This window comes from Canis aureus, chromosome 35 (genome assembly GCF_053574225.1).
Source record: "Canis aureus isolate CA01 chromosome 35, VMU_Caureus_v.1.0, whole genome shotgun sequence".
Classification (NCBI taxonomy): domain Eukaryota; kingdom Metazoa; phylum Chordata; class Mammalia; order Carnivora; family Canidae; genus Canis; species Canis aureus.
In genome coordinates this window covers 31,459,193-31,483,463 of record NC_135645.1, presented here as the reverse complement: position 1 = coordinate 31,483,463, position 24,271 = coordinate 31,459,193, and the positions used below count along the sequence as shown (strand labels likewise).

The 24,271-nt window shown below is 39.2% G+C and overlaps 1 long non-coding RNA gene across 1 annotated transcript; it reads right to left on the bottom strand.

The window, feature by feature from the left end:
- Window positions 1-13,942: 13,942 nt before the first annotated feature.
- On the bottom strand, window positions 13,943-18,549 carry LOC144305036 (uncharacterized). The gene is made up of 3 exons (XR_013372058.1): window positions 18,279-18,549; window positions 15,973-16,067; window positions 13,943-15,245 (listed from the first exon to the last, which is right to left on the bottom strand). It is a non-coding gene; the product is annotated as an uncharacterized LOC144305036 (long non-coding RNA).
- Window positions 18,550-24,271: the final 5,722 nt, after the last annotated feature.

Below are 24,271 nucleotides of genomic sequence, written 5' to 3'. Positions count from 1 at the left end.
AATCAAATAGAAAAGAATCGAATCAAATAGAATCGAAACGAATCGAAAAAAATCAAATCGAATTGAAAAGAATCTAATCAAATCGAAATAATCGAATCGAATCAAAAGAATCGAATTGAGTCGAATCGAAAAGAATTGAATCGAATCGAATTGAAAAGAATAGAATTGAATCAAAAAGAATCTAAACGAATTGAAAAAAATCGAATTGAATCGAATTGAAAATCGAATCGAATCGAAAAGAATCGAGTAAGATTCTTTTCAATTCTACTCTATTCGATGCGATTCTATTTGATTCTATTCTTTTCGATTCGATTCGATCCTTTACGATTCGATTCGATTCTTTTTGATTTGATTCGATTCAAATTGATATGATTCGATCCTTTTCAATTCGATTCGGTTCTTTTCGATTCGATTCAATTCGATTCTTTTCGATTTGATTCGATTCTAATCTTTTCGATTCAATTGGTTTCGATTCGATTGATTTTTTCCGATTCGATTCTTTTCGATTCGATTCGATTCGATTCAATTCGTTTATTTTTTATTTGATTTGATTCTTTTTGATACAATTCAATTATTTTTTATTCAATTCCATTCGATTATTTTCTATTCGATTTGATTTGATTATTTTCGATTCGATTTGATTCAATTATTTTCAATTCGATTCGATTATTTTCAATACGATTCGGTTCAATTCGATTTGATTCGGTTATTTTTGATTCGATTCAATTCGATTCGATTCGATTTGATTTGATTATTTTTGATTGGAATCGATTCTTTTCGATTCAATTCGATTCTTTTTGATCGATTATTTTCGATTCAATTCGTTTTGATTACTTTGGAATCGATTTGATTCAATTCGATTATTTTGGTTTCGATTCAATTCGATTATGTTCGATTCAATTTGATTCGATTCGATTAGATTATTTTTGAATCAATTTGATTCTTTTCGATTCGATTCGATATTTTCAATTCGAATCGATTCGCTTCTTTTTGATTCCATTATTTTCAATTCGATTCGATTATTTTCGATTCAATTCGATAATTTTGGAATTGATTCAATTCGATTATTTTCCATTCGATTCACTTCAATTATTTTCGATTCAATTATTTTTGATTAATTGTTAATTAATTTCGATTCGATTATTTTCGATTCAATTCGATTCTTTTTGATTTGATTCGTTTCTTTTTGATTCAGTTCTATTTGATTGTTTTCGATTCGAGTGATTCGATTCAATTCTTTTCTATTCGATTCGATTTGATTTGATTTTTTTCGATTTGATTTGATTCGATTCGATTATTTTCTATTCGAATTGATTCGATTCGATTATTTTCAGTTCAATTCCATTCGATTATTTTCGTTTCAATTCAATTTGATTCGAATCGATTTGATTATGAGTTCTTTTCGATTCGATTCGATTAGTTTTGATTCGATTCGATTCGTTTATTATCGATCTGATTCTATTTTTTCGATTCGATTATTTTCAATTCATTCGATTTGATTCGATTATCGATTCGCTTCGTCGATTATTTTCGATTCTATCCTATTCTATTCTATTCGATTCATTTCGATTCGAATTGTTTCGATTTTTTTCGATTCTATTATTTTAGATTCGATTTGATTATTTTCGATTCAATTCGATGCGAATCGATTATTTTCGATTCGATGCGATTCGATTCGATTATTTTTGATTCTATTATTTTCGATTCGGTTTGATGCGAATCGATTTTCGATTCAATTTGATTGGATATTTTTCGATTCAATTATTTTCGAATCAATTCGATTATTTTCAATTCATTTCGATTATTTTCGATTCAATTCGATTGGATTATTTTTGATTCGATGGGAATCGATTATTTTCGAGTCGATTCGATTCTTTTCAATTCGATTCTTTTTGATTTGACTCGATTATTTTTTATTCAATTCCATTCGATTATTTTCATTTCGATTCGATGCGATTCGATTATTTTCGATTCGATTCGATTTGATTATTTTAGATTCGATTCGATTATTTTTGATACGATTCGGTTCGAGTCGATTCAATTCGATTATTTTCTATTCCATACGATTCCATTCGATTTGATTATTTTCTATTGGAATCGATTCTTTTCTTTTCGATATGATTCTTTTCAATTCAGTTTGAATTTTCGTTTTGAATCGACTCGATTTTTCTCGAGTCGATTATTTTAGATTCTATTCGATTCTTTTCGATTCGATCTTTTCGATTCAATTTGATTCTTTTCAATTCGATTCGATTCTTTTTGATTCGATTAGATTATTTTCGATTCAATTCATTTCGTTTATTTTCGATTCGATTTGATTCAATTAGAATATTTTGGTTTTGATTCGATTCGATTATTTTTTATTCAATTCGATTTGATTCGATTCGATTATTTTCGATTCGAATTCTTTTTGATTCGATTAGATTATTTTCGATTCGAATCAATTCGCTTCTTTTCGATTCCATTATTTTAGATTCGACTTAATTATTTTCGATTCAATTCGATAATTTTGGAATTGATTCGATTCAATTATTTTCCATTCGATTCGATTCGATTATTTTCTATTCGATTGAATTCGATTCGATTTGATGATTTTCAATTCGATTCGGATCGATTATTTTCGATTCAATTGTTTTCGATGCGATTCGATTGTTTTCAATTAAATTCTATTTGACTGTTTTCGATTCGAGTGATTCAATTAGATTATTTTTGATTCAATTCGATTATTTTTGATTCAATTAGACTCGATTATTTTCGATTCAATTCGATTCGATGCCAATCGTGTATTTTCGATTCAATTCAATTCGATTCGATTCTTTTCGATTCGATTTGTTTCGATTCGATTCGATTATATTTGATACGAATCGATTCGATTCTTTTCAATTCGATTATTTTCGATTCGATTCGATTGTTTTCGATTCAATTCGATTGGATATTTTCGATTCGATTTGATGCAAATCGATTATTTTCCATTCGATTTGATTCGATTCGAGTATTTTTGATTCGATTTGATTCGATTATTTTCGATTCAATTCGATTCAGTTATTTTCAATACGATTTGGTTCAATTCGTTTCGATTCAATTATTTTCGATTCAATTTGATTAGATTCGATTAGAATCTTTTCGATTCGATTTGATTATTTTCAATTGGAATCGATTCTTTTCAATTTGATTCGATTCTTTTCATTCCGATTCGATTTTTTCTATTCGATTTGATCATTTTCGATTCAACTCGTTTTGATTATTTTTTATTGAATCGCTTCGATTATATTCATTTCGATTCGATTATTTTAGATTCAATTCTATTTGATTCGATTCTTCTCGATTCAATTATTTTAGATTCGATTCGATTATTTTCGATTCGATCTTTTCGATTCGATTCGATTATTTTCAATTGGATTCGATTATTTTCGATTTGATTCGATTTGATTATTTTCTATTGGAGTCGATTCGATTCGATTCGATCATTTTCAATTCGCTTCTATTCGATTCGATCATTTTCAATTCAATTCGAGTCGATTCGATCATTTTCTATTTTATTCGATTCGATATGATTCGATTATTTTCAATTCGATTCAATTCGATTATTTTCGATTCGATTCGATTTGATCATTTTTTATTTGATTCGATTCGATTCGATGCGATTTTTTGATTTGATTTGATTCGATTCGATTATATTCGATTTGATTCAATTCGATTCGATTATTTTTGATTCAATTCCATTTGATTACTTTCGATTCAATACAATTCCATTCAATTTTTTTCGATTCGATTCGTTTCGATTCGAATATTTTCAATTCAATTCGATTCGATTTGATTATTTTCAATCGATTTGATTCGATTTGATCATTTTCGATTCGATTCGATACGAGTATTTTCGATTCAATTCAATTCGATTCGATTAAATTATTTTTGATTCAATTCAATACGATTATTTTTTATTCGAATTGATTCCATTCGATTTTTTTTTATTCGATTCGATTTGTTTCGATTCGAAAATTTTCGATTTGATTCGATTCGATTATTTTCAATCGAGTTGATTCGATTAGATTCGATTATTTTTGATATGCTTCAATTCAATTCTATTCGAATCGATTTGATTCGATTTGACTTTTTTATTCGATTCGATATGATTTGATTCAATTAACTTCGATTCAATTTGATTCGATTTGATTATTTTTGATTCGATTCGATTTGATTCGATTATTTTCAATTCAATTCAATTCGATTCGCTTATTTTCGTTTCGATTCGATTCGCTTATTTTCGATTCAATTTGATTCGATTCGATTCGCTTATTTTCGATTTGATTCGATTCAATTATTTTTGAATTGATTCGATTCGATTATTTTCGTTTAGGTAGATTAAATTCTATTCAATTCGATTATTTTCGATTCGATTCTATCGATTCGATTCGATTATTTTCGATTCGATTCAATTCCAATTATTTTCAATTAAATTCGATTCAATTCGATTCGATTATTTTCGATTCGATTAGATTCCATTCAATTATTTTCTCATCGATTCATTTTGATTCCATTATTTTCGATTCGATTAGATTCCATTCAATTATTTTCGATTCAATTCGATTCGATTATTTTCGATTCGATTCGATTATTTTCGATTGGATTTGATTCAGTTCGATTATTTTCGATTCGATTATTTTCTATTCAATTCAGTTCGATTCAATTCGATTATTTTCTATTCGAATTGATTCGGTTCGATTATTTTTATTCGATTCGATTCGTTTCGATTATTTTCTATTCGATTCGATTTGATTATTTTCGATCGGATTCATTCGATTCGATTCGATCGATTACTTTTTATTTTATTTTATTTATTTTATTTTATTTATGATAGTCACACACAGAGAGAGAGAGAGGCAGAGACACAAGCAGAAGGAGAAGCAGGGTCCATGCACCGGGAGCCATACGTGGGACTCGATCCTGGGTCTCCAGGATGGCCCCTGGGCCAAAGGCAGGCGCCAAACCACTGCGCCACCCAGGGATCCCCAGATCGATTATGCTTGATTCATTTCGATTCGATTATTTTCGATTCCATTTGATTCCATTTGATTATTTTCGATTCGATTCGATTCGAATATTTTCAATTCGATTCGATTATTATCGATCGATTCAATTAGATTTGATTTGATTTTTTTCGATTTGATTCGAATCGATTATTTTTGATCCAATTAGATTCGATTATTTTTGGTTCGATTCGATTCCATTCGATTTTTTTCGATTCGATTCGATTTGTTTGACTTCGAATATTTTTGATTCGATTCGATTCAATTATTTTCTATACAATTCAAATATTTTTGATTCGATTCTATTTGATTCGATTATTTTCGATTCCATTCAGTTCGATTCGATTATTTTCGATTCGATTCTATTCGATTCGCTTATTTTCGATTTGATTCGATTCAATTATTTTCGATTCAATTCGATTCGATTCGATTCAATTATTTTCGATTCGACTTGATTCGATTCGATTATTTTTTATTTCATTTGATAAATTCGATTCGATTCGATTATTTTCAATTTGATTCAATTCCAATTATTTTCGACTCGATTTGATTCGATTTGATTATTTTTGATTCGATTATATTCCATTCAATTATTTCGCATCGATTCATTTCGATTCCATTATTTTCAATTCAATGCGATTCCATTCAAATATTTTCGATTCGATTCATTTCGATAATTTTCGAATTCATTTGATTAAATTCGATTCTTCGATTATTTTTGATTCGTTTCGATTCGATTCGATACAATTATTTTCGATCGATTCCATTCGATTTGATTATTTTTTATTCGATTCTATTCAATTCTGTTTGGTTTCTATTCGATTCGATTTGATTAGAATATTTTCGATTCAATTCGATTCGATTAGATTATTTTTGATTCATTCTAGTCGATTTGATTATTTTCGATTCGATTCCATTCGATTCTATTATTTTCTATTCGATTCGATTCGATTAGATTATTTTTGTTTCAATTCCATTCGATTCGATTAGATTATTTTCAAAATGATTCAATTCGATTCGATTCGATTCGAATCGATTTGATTCGATTTGATTCGATTATTTTCGATTCAATTCGACTCCAATTATTTTCGATTTGATTCGATTCAATTATTTTCAATTTGATTAGATTTCATTCGATTATTTTCACATCGATTCATTTCGATTCCATTATTTTCGATTCGATTCCGTTCCATTCGATTATTTTCGATTCAATTAGATTCCATTCGAATATTTTCACGTCGATTCATTTCGATTCCATTATTTTCGATTCCATTCGATTCCATTCGATTCAATTCGATTCAATTATTTTATATTCGATTCGATTCGATTCGATTTGTTTTGTATTCGATTCGATTCGATTAGAATATTTTCCATTCGATTTGTTTCGAATATTTTCTTTTTTTTATTTTTATTTTTTTATTTATTTACTTATGATAGTCACAGAGAGAGAGAGAGGCAGAGACACAGGCAGAGGGAGAAGCAGGCTCCATGCACCGGGAGCCCGACGTGGGATTCGATCCTGGGTCTCCAGGATCGCGCCCTGGGCCAAAGGCAGGCGCTAAACCGCTGCGCCACCCAGGGATCCCTGTTTCGAATATTTTCAATTCAATTCGATTCGATTATTTTTTATTCTATTCGATTCGATTAGATTATTTTCGATTCGATTCGAATTGATTATTTTCGATTCAATTCAATTCGATTCTATTCGATTATTTTTGATATGATTCGATTCAATTCGACTCAATTCGATTCGAATCGATTTGATTCGATTCGATTTCAGTCTTTTGGATTCGATTCGATTCAATTTGATTCGATTATTTTCGATTCGATTCGTTTTGATTCGATTAGATTCTTTTCGATTCGAATCGATTCTATTCGATTGTTTTCGTGTCGATTTGATTCTTTTCTAATCGATTCCATTCGTTTCGATTCGATTCTTTTCGTTTCGATTCGATTCAATTCTTTTCGATTCAATTCTATTCCATTTGATTCTTTTTAATTCTATTCGATTCGATTCGATTTGATTCTTTTCGCTTCGCTTTGATTCGATTCGATTCTTTTCTATTCGATTCTTTTCAATTCGATTTGATCCTTTTCGATTCGATTCGATTTTTTTGATTTGATTCGATCGATTATAAGCCAATAAATGAGGCAATCTAGAAGAAATGGATGCATTTTTGGAAAACTATAAACTACCAATACTGGAATAGGAAGAAAGAGAAAACCTGAACAGGCCAATAACCAGGGAGGAAATTGAAGCATACATCAAAAACCTTCCAAGACACAGAAGTCCAGGGCCAGATGGCTTCCCAGGGGAATTCTTTCAAATGTTTTTTTAAAAACAATACTTATTCTACTAAAGCTGTTCTGAAGGATAGAAAGAGACAGACTACTTCCAAACTCACTTTACGAGGCCAGCATCACCTTAATTCCAAAACCAGACAAAGACCTCACCAAAAAGGAGAATTATAGACCAATATCCCTGATGAACATGGATGCAAAAATTCTCAACAAGATCCTAGCCAGTAGAATCCAACAGTACATTAAGAAGATTATTCACCATGACCAAGTGGGATTTATCCCCGGAATGCAAGGCTGGTTCAACACTCGTAAAGCAATGGATGTGATTGATCATATCACCAAGAGAAAAAACAAGAACCATAGGATCCTCTCAATAGATGTAGAGAAAGCATTAGACAAAATAGAGCATCCATTCCTGATCAAAACTCTTCAGAGTGTAGGGATAGAGGTAACATTCCTCAGCATCTTCAAAGCCATCTACAAAAAGCCCACAACAAATATCATTCTCAATGGGGAAACACTGGGAGCCTTTCCCTTAAGAGCAGGAACACGACAGTGATGTCCACTCTCACCAGTGCTGTTCAACATAGTACTAGAAGTCGAAGCCTCAGCCATCAGGCAACAAAAGAAATAAAGGCATTCAAATTGGCAAAGAAGTAGTCAAACTCTCCCTCTTCGCAGATGACATGATACTGTACATAGAAAACCCAAAAGACTCCACCCCAAGATTGCTAGAACTCATACAGCAATTTGGCAGTGTGGCAGGATACAAAATCAGTGCCCCCAAATCAGTGGCATTTCTACACACTAGCAATGACTGAAGAAAGAGAAATTAAGGAGTCAATTCCATTTACATTTGCGCCCAAAAGCATAAGATACCTAGGAATAAACCTAACCAAAGAGGTAAAGGATCTATATACCCTAAAAACTACAGAACACTTCTGAAAGATATTGAGGAAGACACAAAGAGATGGAAAAACAGTCCTTGCTCATGGATTGGAAGAATTAATATTTGAAGATGTCAATGCTACCCATGGCAATTTACACATTTAATGCAATCGCTATCAAAATATCATGGTCTTCAGAGAGTTGGAACAAATAATGTTAAGATTTGTGTGGAATCAGAAAAGACCATGAATAGCCAGGGGGATATTGAAAAGAAAACAAAATAAAACCCAGAGTCTGGGGCATCACAACATTGTATTTAAAGTTGTACTACAAAGCTGTGATCATCAGGACAATGTGGTACTGGCAGAAAAACAGGCACATAGATCAATGGAAGAGAATAGAGAACCCAGAAATGGGCCCTCAACTCTATGGTCAACTAGTATTCGACAAAGCAGGAAGGGCTAGGCACTGGAAAAAGCACTGTCTCTTCAATAAATTGTGCTGGGAAAATTGGACAGCCACGTGCAGAAGAATGAAACTAGACCATTCTCTTACACCAGACACAAAGATAAATTCAAAATGGATTAAGGATCTAAATGTGTGACATGAATCCAAAAAAATCTTAGAGGAGAACACAGGCAACACCCTTTTTGAACTTGGCCACAGCAACTTCTTGCAAGATACATCCAACGAAGGCAAAAGAAACAAAAGCAAAAATGAATTATTGGGACTTCATCAAGATAAGAAACTTCTGCACAGCAAAAGAAACAGTCAACAAAACTAAAAGACAACCTACAGATGGGAGAAGAGATTTGCAAGTGACGTATCAGATAAAGGGCTAGTATCCAAGATCTATAAAGAACTTATTAAACTCAACAGCAAAGAAACAAACAATCCAATCATGAAATGGGCAAAAGACATGAACAGAAATTTCACCAAAGAGACGTGCACATGGCCAGCAAGCACATGAGAAAATGCTCTGCATCACTTGCCATCAGGGAAATACAATTCAAAACCACAATGAGATCCCAACTCACACCAGTGAGAATGGGGAAAATTAACAAGGCAGGAAACCACAAATGTTGGAGAGGATGCTGAGAAAGGGGAACCCTCTTGCACTGTTGGTGGGAATGTGAACTGGTGCAGCCACTCTGGGAAACTGTGTGGAGGTTCCTCAAAGAGTTAAAGATAGACCTGCCCTACGACCCAGCAATTGCACTGCTGGGGATTTACCCCAAAGATACAGATGCAATGAAACGCCGGGACACCTGCACCCCGATGTTCACAGCAGCTATGTCCACAATAACCACACTGTGGAAGGAGCCTCGGTGTCCATCGGAAGATGAATGGATAAAGAAGATGTGGTTTATGTATACAATGGAATATTCCTCAGCCATTAGAAACGCCAAATACCCACTATTTTCTTTGACGTGGATGGAACTGGAGGGTATTATGCTGAGTGAGATAAGTCAATCGGAGAAGGACAAACATTCTATGGTCTCATTCATTTGGGGAATATAAAAAATAGTGAAAGGGAATAAAGGGGAAAGGAGAAAAAATAAGTGGGAAATATCAGAAAGGGAGACAGAACATGAGAGACTCCTAACCCAGGGTATTGAACAAGGGGTAGTGGAAGGGGAGATGGGTGGGGGGTTGCAGTGACTGGGTTTTGGGTACTGAGGGGGGCAATTGATGGGATGAGCACTGGATATTACACTATATGTGACAAATCAAACTCCCATAAATATTCAAAAAAATAAAAAATAAAAAAAGAAATATGAAGTATTGAATGGTGAGCACCTAGCATCCCTGGTGACCGTTTTGCACTACACTCTCACCTACCGGCCTTAGAACCCAAATCAAAAGCACATATGGTCGCTTGCGGGAAATGCCACCTACTGCATTCTGAGAAAAAGTGTTCCTTGTAGTTAGCTTCAGACCAGCCTCTAACATAAGGGATTTATAAGCTAAGTCCACAGGCAGTGTGTAGCCCTGAGGGACAGGCCCTGTGCTCAACTCTCAGAAATAAGTATCCCTTGAACCCACATTTCAATTAGCCTCTCTCCTATGGGAGTTAGACGCTACCTCCACTCTAGGTGAGGAGATGCCATCAAAAGCTCTGTATTGAACTCATAGACAGAAGCCTTCTGGGTCTGCACCTTGCCACTTGCCTCTCATCCCCGGGAAGAACAAGCTAGCTGTACAGGGCTGGAGGGACCATGGAAATGCTATGTACTGAATGGTGAGTACCCAGCATTCCTGGGGAGCAGCTTTGCACTACCCTCTCACTGGTGTTACAACTCAAATCAAAAGCACATGTGGAGGTTCTCGGCAAATGCAGTCTACTGCACTCTGAGAAACAAGCATTTCTGGCAGATACCTCCTGACAGTTCCCTAACATAAGGCAGTTAGAGCTAAGTCCACAGGCAGTGTGGAGCCACGAGGGACAGTCCTTGTGCTCAACTCTCAGAAAGATGTATTCCTTGAATCCAGCCTTCAACTAGCCTCACTCCTAGGGGAGTTATTAGCTAGCTCCACTCTAGTTGAGGAGGTGCCATGTAAAGGTGCTGTACTGAATCTGAGACAGAAGCAGTCCCGGGCCTGCCACTTGCCACTAGCCTCTCCCCACATGAGGATAAATGTTGCTCCACAGTTTGGGATGGCCCATGGAAATGCTATGAAGGGAACTGTCAGCAACCATCATTCCTGGAAAGCAGGATTCCACTACCCTCTCACCTCCCGGCCTTAGACTCTAGATCAATGTACCTGTGGAGGCTCATGGTAATGTGGCCTACTGCACTATGAGAAACAAGTGTTCCTTGCATGCAGCTTATGACAAGCCTTTAACATAAGGGAGTCAACCTATGTCAACTGTTGGCATGGAGGCCCATGTAAATGCACTGTACATAACTCCAAGAAATAAGGGTTCCTCGAAGGCAGCTGTCAACTTGCCTCTATTTAAAAGGAGCCTGACTCTCTCCCTCAACAGTAGCTGGTGCAGGTGCAGTAGAAGTGAGCTGCACTTAAGTCTAAGAAAGTAGTTTTTTTTTTTTTGAATGGAGCTTTCAACTAGGTTCTCTCATAAGGGAGCTAAGAAGTATCTTACCAGGAGGCACAATGGAAAGGCGCCTTGTATGCGATTTCCACTAGCCTCTCACATACTCGTTAAGAACCTATCTGAAGAGTAGGTGGGGACTCAGTGGAAATGCACTGTGCTTACTCTCGGATACAAGCATTCCTTGAATGCAGCTTTCAAGGAGCCTCTGACAATGGTTCCCTCACGAATGCCCTGACTGGAGAGGAACCAATGCTCGGTTCCCTTGGGGAGATACTCTGGTCTTTGGTTGGTTGGTTTGTTCTTGCAGCTTTTCGTATCTTTGCAGGAAACCGGCCCTGTTTTGATTTAAAATTGAAAACAAGGGATAGATGGGATCTAGATGTGGTCACACTACCTGATATCTGGAGTTATTTTCATAAAAGGGAGGATATTGGAACATCGGGTCTTTCATGACCTCTCCACAAACAGGAGTGATACAAGGATAGAGTTCGTGGGCATCTTGTTCGTGTCTATGTGTCCGTATGTGTTCTCTGTGGGGGAGGTTTCCTCTGCCTCCAGATGATATTGCTAAAATCTGTAAAGGAACTATCTGGCTCATGAGTTGACAGGCAGGCGTGGGTAAAAATTGGGCACCATACAGCTCAGAAAGTTAAAGACGAGCCCCAATATTTTACAAGTTCCCATGATCTGGGATGAAATTCCCTACATTCGGAACATCTGTGTGGCTCAGCGGTTGAGCGTCTGCCTTCAGCCCAGGGCATGATCCTGGGATGTAGGATCGAGTCCCACATCAGGCTCCTTGCATGGAGCCTGCTTCTCCCTCTGCCTGTGTCTCTGCCTCTCTCTCTGTGTGTGTCTCTCATGAATAAATAAATAAATCTTAAAAAAAAACCCAGAAACTTTAAATGTGCCTCAGCCCGCACCTCTGCCTCTCCCTCACCCCTCTCCCTTCCTCACCTTTTCCTCCCCCTTCCCTGTTTCTGTACCTCCCCACCCCCACCAAGGAATAAAAATCACCCCAAGCCATTGGGCCACCTCCTTCTGAGGTTCACATTGGGGTACCTCCAAATCAGCAGGCAGAAAGGGGCCTGAGGGCTCCCTTGGACTTAAACCACCCACTTCAGACTTTCCCATGAGAGCCTGACAGTGGGAGTGGGGAACAAATCAGCTTAGTGGACACAGGGGTGACATGCATGGCTTTCAAGTCAATTCAAGGTTGTTGGCTTATTTTAAAAAGACGTGTCTTTGGAGCTATCAACGTCACACATCATACAGATAACCAGCTTTATCTCCCATTCCCCCCACCACCCCCTCACCCCCTCGAGTTGTAAAATCGCTTGATTTTCAGTTCTGTCTGCCTTATAAGCCCTGAGTGGTGAGTGGTGGGATGTGCTGCACTCAGGCCACATTTGTGAGCTTGGAATGGTGGTAATTGAATTAGACCCTTTTGTCACCAGCAAACCACATTTGCTGTCTTGTTATACAACAGGCACAAAAAAGAAAATGAGAACTACTTATGCCCTAGTTCCTCTCGGAGGACTGGGATGCTGGAGGGTCAGGCCCCAGGGAGGGCCCTACTCAACTTTGCTGTTAACTCAATGGATTAGTTAAGTTGTACCTGTTGTGATTTGTCCACAAACTACTTAAAACGGTCGGTTTTGTCTGTCTTGTATACTTTTCATTGCTAAGAGCAAATAGGTAAAATAAAAGAAAAAAGGTTTATAGGTAAACCTTTACAATAGCTTCTAAATTCTTTGGTGACCTAAAACTTTGAAGTTGTGCTAGGTTAATTGATAAATTGGGTTGAATTCATCAGATACCTATGTCTTTTCAACATAAGGTAAAATATTAAAGCATGAATCACTAAGACACTCAAGGTGGTTTTTTGTTTTGTTTCGCTATGTTTTCCTCCCCCCCTTCCCTTCCCCCATCCCTTTTTTCATTTTATCTTTTGTCTTATTCAGGAAAACTGCAGATACTTGGGTGTGTTAGTAAACATGTTTCATGCTTTCTTAAAAATTGTATTATAAATACACACACACAGTGTTTCTAAAATCTATGACATGTATTCATACATCTGCCAATCTAAAGAATTCTGGTACAATAGACAGTGTACCATTGGTTCCTACTGACTTTTGACCAGAGACGGGGTTCCTAGGAGTTTAAAGTCTACCATATGGGGGATGCCTGGGTGGCTCAGCGGTTGAGTATCTGCCTTTGGCTCAGGGCATGATCAGGGGGTCCAGGATCAAGTACCGCATCTGGCTCCCTTGTAGGGAGCCTGTTTCTGCCTATGTCTCTGGCTCTTTCTCTCTCTCTCTGTCTCTCATGAATAAATAAACAAAATCTTTTAAAAAAAAGTCTCTCTCTCTTTCTTTCTCTCCTTCCCTTCCCCCTTTCCCCCTTCACACAAGTGCTCTCTCTCTCTAAAAAATGTAAATAAGGACAATTTTAAAAAGTCCGCCACATGGAATTGGGACTGCTGGAAAACAATATGGAAAACAACTCTGTGTGTGAGAAGGTAGGAGACATGTAGAAGAGGTACAAGGCATGAGAATATACTTTTTTGTTGAAGAAAAAAAATAATTTTGTCCTGAAATGAGCCTGGCTATTTTTTTAAAGATTTTATTTATTCATTTATTCACGAGAGACACAGAGAGAAGGCAGAGATATCGGCAGAGAGAGAAAAGCAGGCTCCATGCAGGAAGCCCAATGTGGGACTGGGTCCCAGAACTCCAGGACCAAGCCCTGAGCCTAAGGTAGGGGACCAACCGCTGAGCCACCCAGGCATCCTTATTTTTTATTTTATTTTTTTAAAGATTTTATATACTCATTCATGAGAGACACAGAGAGAGGCAGAGACACAGACAGAAGAAGTGGCTCCTCACAGGAGTCCCAAGTGGGATCCTGGGATCATTACCGGAGCCAAAGGCAGTTGCCCAACCGCTGAGCCATTGAGGCATCCCCTGAAGGAGATTTTTTGAAAAGGAACTATATGCATGGTCAGGACTGACTGAAATTGGAAGTGAGTTTTACAAGTACACTGGTATCACTGGTATAACATAGAGATTTGCCTCTTCTCTTTGTTAAAATGCCAAAGTTTTCTTGCATTGGTAGTCTACTCTTGATAAGAGATTGTGAACAGAAAAAAAAAAAAGAGAGATTGTGAACAGAGAAGAAAAGACTTTTTTTTTTTTACCTTTCCAGAACAACAAGGTTTTTATATTCGTTTTTTATCCAGTCTTTACCTAAGTATGAGAGTGAAAACTTCTCAATATTAAAGGAGCTACATTTTGGTGACAGCTCTATAACCTTCTGTAGAATCTCCTAGAGCCACCTTGATGAAACAGATACTGAAGTTTTCAGTTTTGTAAGGATCCATGATCCTTTGTAGGCATGTGCCTTGAAATCTTCTGAGATGTTGGTTGGTTGCTTGCTTGCTTTCTTGGTTTGGCTGGCTGGCTGGCTGGCTGTTCACTTGTTCCTTCATTCGTTCATTGATTTTCAACAGATTCCCAGAAAGTCACACCCTAAATAGAGTCTCTTGACTAATATGTAGTTTACCTGCTATGTGAAGTCACAAGAGAAGCATTGTGAAATAGATAATGATAAGCCCTCGTAGATTATATTGGGTGCGTGAATGCTGTCGCTGTTCCAAAAATTAAATGATTTCCTAAAGTTGTAACATGTCCTGGTACAGTGCCATCACTGGACATTCAAATTGTTAAAATGCTGTGTATTACAAAAAATAATCAAAGTTTCTTATTAACTGCATTATAATGAATTCTCATTGGGTCTTTAACCACGTCCATTGTTGACTGCCTGTCATTTACAGGTGTTGTTCTGATGCTCTTGCAAAAATATGGTCCAGCTTCAAGAAGATTCATGAAAAGAGCTTTTGACAAATACCGGTCTCTGGTCACCCTGAGATCATAAAACTAAAGTATGAATTGTCAGAACTAATGAAAAACCTGCATTTAGAACAAAAAGAAACAACATGGAACTGAGTGAGTTAAGGACAATGATGACTGTTTTTAATGACTCTTGTTCAAAACATTGTTGATCCCCTTACGGTTAGTCCTCCAGATTGAAGGAAACTTGTCTCTAGAGATATCCGTAACTTACAGAAATTTTATGAAAATGTTGTTTTGTAAACAAATTAAAATATTTATCTTTTCTCTCTACCTGTAACCCCCCAGAGTTCAAACTCTCAGGGAGTATTCTTTCTTTTATGACAATTGTAAATCATCTGCATAGGTTGGGTGGGACTCTGTTCTCCTAATCAGATACCATTGGAAGGATCGGTTATATTACCAAGACCTTACTAGAATGGAATCTGTTTTTCTTTTTCTCTCTGCCCCGCATCTCCGCCCCCCCACCCCGTTTTATTTTTAAAGCAATCACTACTCCCCACGTAGGGCTCGAACTCACAACCTTGAGGTCAAGAGTTGTGCTCTCTACTCTTGGAGCAGGCCAGGTGCACCTGGAATCTCATCCTTAGACACAAGCATAGACTTGGATAGGATCAGAGAGCTTTAAGAAACTCAGATCGACTTTCTGGAGCCAATCAAGCCCCTTGGAAAACTTTAGCCTGATACCTTCCTTCCAGAGCTCCCCACGGCCTGACAAAGTGAGTCAAGAATGCCATTTCCTGGCAGATGAAAGCAAGAGTCAGATGCTTAATGGAACTGAGCCTACCAGGTGCCCTTAAAAGGTGCTTTGAAATGCTGAAGTTCTTTCTTCCTTCCTGCCCTGCCTTTACAGGGATGATGTCAGTGACAACGTCTGTCTCCCTGGTGAGGAAGAAAATATTCCAGATGGTTGAACCCTGGTTTTCCACACTACAGATGACAGGACCCCCTCCAACCTGACCCAGGAATGAGCCAAGGAAAGGGGGTCTTGTTTTTTTTTTTTATTTTATTTTTATTTTTTAATTTATTTATGATAGTCACAGAGAGAGAGAGAGAGAGGCAGAGACACAGGCAGAGGGAGAAGCAGGCTCCATGTACCGGGAGCCCGACGTGGGATTCGATCCCAGGTCTCCAGGATCGCGCCCTGGGCCAAAGGGAGGCGCCAAACCGCTGCGCCACCCAGGGAACCCTTGTTTTGTTTTTAAGTTGTGGTTAAAAATAGACATAACCGGGGATCCCTGGGTGGCTCAGCGGTTTGGTGCATGCCTTTGACCCCAGGGCGCGATCCTGGAGTTCCGGGATCAAGCCTGCTTCTCCCTCCTCCTGTGTCTCTGCCTCTCTCTCTCTCTATGTCTATCATAAATAAATAAATAAATAAATAAATAAATAAATAAATAAATAAATAAATAAATAAAATAAATAAATAAATAAATAAATCTTAAAAAAAAAAAAGACATCACCTACAGTGGAGCATTTTACCCATTTCTAAGCCTAGAGTTCAGCAGTATTAGGTAGCTTCACATCCTCCTTGCCACGTTATCTCATTTTTTAAAATTTTAATTTTATATTATTATTTTTTTAAATAAATTTATTTTTTATTGGTGTTCAATTTGCCAACATACAGAATAACACCCAGTACTCATCCCGTCAAGTGCCCCCCTCAGTGCCCACCACCCAGTCACCCCCGCCCTCTGCCCACCTCCCCTTCCACCACCTCTAGTTCATTTCCCAGAGTTAGGAGTCTCTCATGTTCTGTCTCCCTTTCTGATATTTCCCACTTATTTTTTCTCCTTTCCCCTTTATTCCCTTTCACTATTTTTTATATTCCCCAAATGAGTGAGACTATAGAATGTTTGTCCTTCTCCGATTGACTTATTTCACTCAGCATCATACCCTCCAGTTCCATCCACATCGAAGCAAATGGTGGGTATTTGGCGTTTCTAATGGCTGAGGAATATCCCACTGTATACACAGACCACAGCTTCTCTATCCATTCAACTTTCGATGGACACCAAGGCTCCTTCCACAGTTTGGCTGTTGTGGACATTGCTGCTAGAAACATTGGGGTGCAGGTGTCCCGGCGTTTCATTGCATCTATATCTTTGGGGTAAATCCCCAACAGTGCAATTGCTGGGTCATAGGGCGGGTCTATTTTAACTCTTTGAGGACCCTCCACAGTTTTCCAGAGAGGCTGCACCAGTTCACATTCCCACCAGCAGTGCAGGAGGGTTCCCCTTTCTCCACATCCTCTCTAACATTTGTGGTTTCTTTATTCATGAGAGACACAGAGAGAGGGAGAGAGAGAGGCAGAGACACAGGCAGAGGGAGAAACAGGCTCCCCGCAGGGAACCCAACACGGCACTCGATCCCAGGACCCCGGGATGATGCCCTAGCCAAAGGCAGACCCTCAACTGCTAAGCCACCCGGCACCCCATACATACTTAATTTTTTAAAAGTTCGTTCATTCCTTTTTCATGATCGCTAGACCCAACATAGGACTCGAATTCACGACCCTGACTGAGGTCAAGAGTTGAGTGGTCTTCTGACTCAGCTGGCCAGGTGCTCTTTCCATTTTTATTTTTTCAAGAACGCTGGGATCATGGTTCAGAGTCACCATTTGTCCGGTGAGGCCCCCACTCCCCACCCCTCCATGCAGAGGTAACATCTGTTGGGCTGGTTTTTCCATCTTCCTTCTTCCTTTTAGTAGACAGAAGGTGTCTTGTGAAACAGCCAGTGACTATGTCAAATGAGACTGAAGATTTCCCTTGGGAAGTGGGTGTGAGAGGGAGGACTGTGGAGGCCGAGAGAATTAAGGCCATTCCACCTCAAGTTTAGCATTAGCACAAGTACAGCCATCTCAGGTCCCTGGGAATAGGAGCTGAACTTTACAGGAAAAACTGCTGAACGCCCTTGAGTCCCATATCAGACAGAAAACAGAGCTCAGAACGCCCTTGACAGAGACAGTACCGTGTTTGAAGGAAAACAGATCTTAAGAAACTCCCCCACCCTTTCCCCCATATCGGAATGAAAAAATTCCTCCACCCCTTCTGAAAATCCCCTAGACCAACCCATAAAAACTCAGCTGTAACCCACCTCGGGGTCCAAGTCCCTGCTCCGCTGTGTCCTGTGTACTTGGACCCAAGCTAGAGCTTGTAAATAAACTCTCCTGCGCTTGCATTGGTGTCGGCTCCTCGGTGGTTTCTCGGATTCGCAATCTTCTGCACAACAGGACAGGTCAATGGAGACCCAGTAAACTGTTGGTGTTGCTTTAGAGGAAAGAGTGTGCTTGCTGGGCCCTCACCCAGGGTGGATGGGTCAGAACTGTCCCTGGCCAGGCCTCCTTTAGTCCTTTGCCCTTATCGCTCCATGCCCTTGTTTGCCCTCTACCCTAAGACATCACAGTCACGTGTTTATGTCACTTCAGACTCAGCAGGCCACACCATGCCACGCCCTCTCAGGCGCCCCCCCCCCCCCCAAGGCATTGGAGATGTCATCCTCCACATCCAGGATTCCCAAAGGGTTTACTGGCGTTTCCCGGGTTAGGAAACCCGGAGGGTTTCTTGGCCCCCAGAAGAGAGTTCTTCAGACAGAACTCCCCTTTCTCCTTTCCTCTCCTCTCCTCCCCAGCAGTTTGGAAGCTGGGGGCTTCCCCTGTGGGCTGGGGGAGAAAGCCTTTCAACTGAGAGAAGTCCCAGGCTCTGACTTTAATGGAAAACCTTGTGCATTTGAATGAAATGATTGAATGAGGTCCATTGGAATGGATCACCCTGAGCCTCCCTTCAGCCACACCCCCCCCCCCAACCCGGAGTCCTGCAGGGGGTTTGGGAATGGTTGGCCAGGTGTGTGTGTGTGTGTGTGTGTGTGTGTTTTACACATGGGCATCCGGAGGGTGGTGCGGCATGCTCACCTTGGCTCCTGCAACTCAATTCATTCTCGGAATGTTCTGTTGTTTCTGCTGAGTTGCCACTTGCTGCAAGGAGCCAAGCTAAACTCCTCCCGTTGCCTAGTTCTTAAAAAGCCTGAGTCTCCTGTTTTCTTGGTGAAAGGACTGACCCGCACCTTCCCATCCCTCCAGACTCTTTGTGCAAATACTTCTACTCAAGAGTTCTTTCACCTCCTCCGGAAAAGAAGCAGCACCCACACCCACCCCAGGGCCACAGGTACGCAACCCACAAAACCCCAGTGGGACTCCTGCCTCAACCTACCCTAGCGTCACTGTCTTAGACATGGCCTAGGCGCAAGGACTTGATGCTGCATCCCCTTCTCTGGCACAAGCGGGTCGGTAGTGAAGTGAAATACAGAGGCCGGGCAAAAGCTGGTCGGAACAGGCTTTTTTTTTTTTAAATTTTGTTTATTGGAGTTCAATTCGCCAACATATAGAGTGTAACCCCCAGTGCTCATCCCGCCAAGCGCCCCCCTAGTGCCCGTCACCGCCCCCCCCCACCCGCCTCCCCCTCCGCGACCCCTGGTTTCCCAGAGTCAGGAGTCTCCTGTCTCCCTCACTGACCTGGAGGGTATGATGCGGAGTGCAGTCCGTCAGTTGGAGAAGGACAAACATTATATGGTCTCATTCACTTGGGGAATATAAAAAATAGTGAAAGGGAATAAAGGGTAAAGGAGAGAAACGGGCTTTTAATGGGGCGCTCCGGGGTGAGGTTCGCGGCCCAGAGGGAAGGAGAGCGGGGCTGGGTGTCTGGGGGTGATAGGTATTAGGCAGATTCATGGTGGATCGGCCTGGGGCAGGAACTGCCCAATCCCCTTACATGGGGTCTGGGTATGTAGGGTTCAGATTTCCTGCATAGGTCCAGGCTCCCCCTGATGACGGGTCCTGGGGGGTCTGCTGGTGGTGGGAAAGTTCTGAGATGGGGGCCACAAGGTGGGGGTCTGGCGCCATTTTGTTGGCGCCTCCGGATCCCCCTTGATCCCACTGGTCCAACAAACTCCATCCCCCATTCAGCCCATATCATCATTGCATGACCACACTGCTCACGGGAGCTGGAGACAATATGCTGCCAATCTGAAAGGACCTTCATGCCAAGGTGTCTATACACATGGACCCCGGAAGTCTTTGGCATTGACATGCCTCTGATGAAACCACTGCTCTGGAAACTCCAGCATCTATAGCTGATCTTGTCCATGGTCTTTAACCTCTACTCGCCCTCTGCCTGATATTTTGCCCGATAGTTCCCGGAGAAATTAGATCCTGGACAAGCAGATGGGAAACCAATCGGCCCTCAACAGGTACAAAAAGACTGAGGTCATACCATGTTTCAAACCACAACACTATGAAACTTGAAGTCAACTGCAAGAAAAAAAATTTAAAAGACCACAAATACATGGGGATTAAAGAACATCCTACTAGAGAATGAATGGGGCAACCAGGAAATTAAAGAAGAAATTTAAAAAATATATGGAAACAAATGAAAATGAAAACGTATTTGTCCAAACCTCTGGGATGCAGCAAAGGTAGTCCTAAGAGGGAAGTACATAGCAATACAGGCCTACTTCAAGAAACCAGGAAAATCTCAAATACACAACCTAACCCTACACCTAAAGGAGCTAGAAAAGGAACAGGAAACAAAGCCTAAAGCCTGCAGAAGAAGAGAAATAATAAGGATTAGAGCAGAAATAAATGATACAGAAACAACAACAAAACAGTAGAATGGAATAATGAAAGTAAGAGCTGATTCTTCAAAATAATTAATAAAATTGATAAAACCCTAACCAGACTTATCAAAAGGAGAAAGGGCCCAAATAAATAAAATAACAAATGGAAGAGGAGAGATCACTATCAATACCACAAAAATAAAACAACTATAAGAGAACACTATGAAAAAGTATATGCCAACAAACTAGGAGACCTGGAAGAAATGGACAAATCTCAAAAAATGTATAAACTACCAAAACTAAAACAGGAAGGAATTGAAAATGCGAACAGATCCATAACTAGCAAAGAAATTGATTCAGCAATCAAAACAACCCTCCCAACAGGGTACCTGGGGAGGGCTCAGAGGTTGAGTGTCTGCCTTTAGCTCTCATCGTGATCCCAGGTCCTAGGATTGAGTCCTGCATTGTGCTCCCCTCAGGGAGTCTGCTTCTCCCTCTGTATCTGTCTCTGTCTCTCTCAGTGTCTCTCATGAATACATAAATAAAATCTTAAAACAAAAACAAAAACTCTCCCAAAAAATGGAAGTCTAGGGCTGGATGGCTTCTCAGGGCATTTCTACCAGACATTTTATTTATTTATTTATTTATTTATTTATTTATTTATTTATTTATTTAAAGACTTTATTAATTTATTCATGAGAGATACAGAGAAAGAGAGGCAGAGACACAGGCAGAGGGAGAAGTAGGCTCCATGTAGGGAGACTGACGTGGGCCTCATCCTGGGACTCCAGGATCATGCCCTGGGCCAGAGGCAGGCACCAAACCGCTGAGCCACCCAGGGATCCCCTCTACCGGACATTTAAAGAAGAGTTAATACCTATTTTTCTCAAACGTTTCCAAAAAATAGAAATCGAAGGAAAACTTCCAAACTTGTTCTATGAGGCCAGCATTACCTTGATCCCAAAACCGGACAAGGACTCCACTTTTTACAGACCAATACCCCTAATGAACATGGATGCAAAAATTCTCAGCAAAACGCTAGCAAATAAAATTCAGCAGTATATTAAAAGAATCTCTCACAATCTAGTGGGATTTATTACTGGATTGCAAGGGTGGTTCAACATTCACAAATCGATGTGATACACCATATTAATAAAAGAAACGATAAGAACCATATGATCTGTCAATAGATGCAGAAAAACCATTCAACAAAAATACAGCACTCTTTCTTGGGAAAAACAAAAAACAAAAAACCTCTCGGCAAGGTAGAGATAGAAGGAACATACCTCAGCATCATAAAGGCCATATACTAAAGATCCACAGCCAATATGCTCAGTGGGGAAAATCTGAGAGTCTTTCCCCTACACTCAGAAACAAGACAAGGATGTCCACTCTCACCATTTCAATGTAACATAGTACTAGAAGTCTTGGCCTCAGTAACCAGACAACAAAAATAAATATAAGGGATCCAAATAGGCAAGGAAGAAACCAAACTTTCACTATATGCAGACCACAGGATACTCTTATGTAGAAAACCTAAAAGACTCCACCAAAAAAATTTCTAGAAGTCAAAGATGAATTTGGAAGAGCTGAGGATATAAAATTAATGTGCAGAAATATGTGGCATTTCTATATAACAATAATGAGGCAGCAGAAAGAAAAAATATGGAATCAATCCCAAAAACAATAAGACACGTAGGATTAAACCTAACCAAAGAGGTGAATGACCTGTACTGTAAATACTATAAAACACTGATGAAAGAAATTGAAGATGACTCAAACAAAACGGAAAGACATTTCATGGTCATGGATTAGACCAAATATTGTTAAAAAGGCTATACTTCTCAAAGCAATCTGCACGTTTAATGTGATCCCCATCAACATAGCAATAGCATTTTTCACAGAGCTGGAACAAATAATCCTAAAATTTGTATGGAACCACAAAAGACTGAAAATAGCCAGAGCAGTGTTGAAAAAGAAAACCAAAGCTGGGGGCATCACAAGTTCAGACTTCAAGTTATATCACAGAGCTCTAGTGATCAGAAGAGTATGGTGCAGGCACAAGAAGTAGACACGCAGATCAATAGAACAGAATGGAAAACCGAAATGAGATATGAACTGATAACTCTATGTTCAATTACTTCTCAACAAAGCAGGAAAGACTTATCCAATGGTCAAAAGACAGTCTCTTCAGCAAATGGTGTTGGGAAAACTAGACAGCCACATGCAGAAGAATGAAATTGGACCAGTTTCTTACACCATATATAAAAAATAAATTGAGAATGGATTAGAGACCTGAAACCATAAAAAAAAAAAGGAAGTAATGTGTTTGACATTGGCAATTGGATCTTCTTTCTAGATATACCTCTAGGGCAAGGGAAACAAAAGCAAAAATAAACTATTGGGACTTCATCAAGATAAAAAGGTTCTGCACAGTGAAGGAAACAACCAAAACTAAAAGGCACCATACAAAATGAGAGAAGATATTTGTAAATGACAAATCCAATACAGAGTTAGTACCCAAAATAAAAATCTCAGCATCCAAGACACGAATTATCCAATTGAAGATGGGTGGAAGACATGAATGGACATTGTCTCTGACAAGACATCCAGATGGCCACCAGACACACGGAAAGACACTCAGCATCACCCATCATCAGGGAAATGCAAATCGAAACCACAAGGAGACATCACCTGACACCTGTCAGAATGGCTAAAATTAACAACACAAGAAACAACAGGTATTGGTGAGGATGGGGAGAAAGGGGAGCCCTCCTGCACTGCTGATGGGCATGCGATCAGGTGCAGCCACTGTGGAAAACAGTGTGGAGGGTCCTCAAGAAGTTAATAATAGAGCTACCCTATTATTCAGGAATTGCACAATTGGCATTTACCCAGAGGATACAAAAGTACAGATTTGAAGGGGGACATACACTCCAATGTTTATAGCAGCATTATCAACAATAGCCCAACCATGGAAACAGCCAAAATATCCATCAACAGATGAATGGATAAAGGAGATATGGTAAATATACACACTGGAATATCACTTGGTCATCAGAAAGGATGAAACGATGCCATTTACAACCTAAAAAGAATTGTGCTAACTGAAATAAGTCAGAGAAAGACAAATACCATATGATTGCATTCATGGATGTTAAGAAACAACACAAACTGGCAAAGGGTAGGGGGAATGAGAGAAGCAAACCAAGAAACATACTCAACCACAGAGAATAAACTAGTAAATACCAGAGGAAGGTGGGGGGGATGAGGATGATGGAGGGCACCTGTGTTGAGTATCAGGCGTTGTAGCCAAGGGTTAATCACTACGTTGTACAACTGAAACTATATTATACTGTGTTAACAAACAGCAATTCAAGTAAAACCTTAAAATAACGATTGGTAGTATTGATGAAACGGGTGCGCCTAAAGAGATAAAAACAGAAAGGAGTATTTAGGGCCGCAAATCCCCTCCTTAT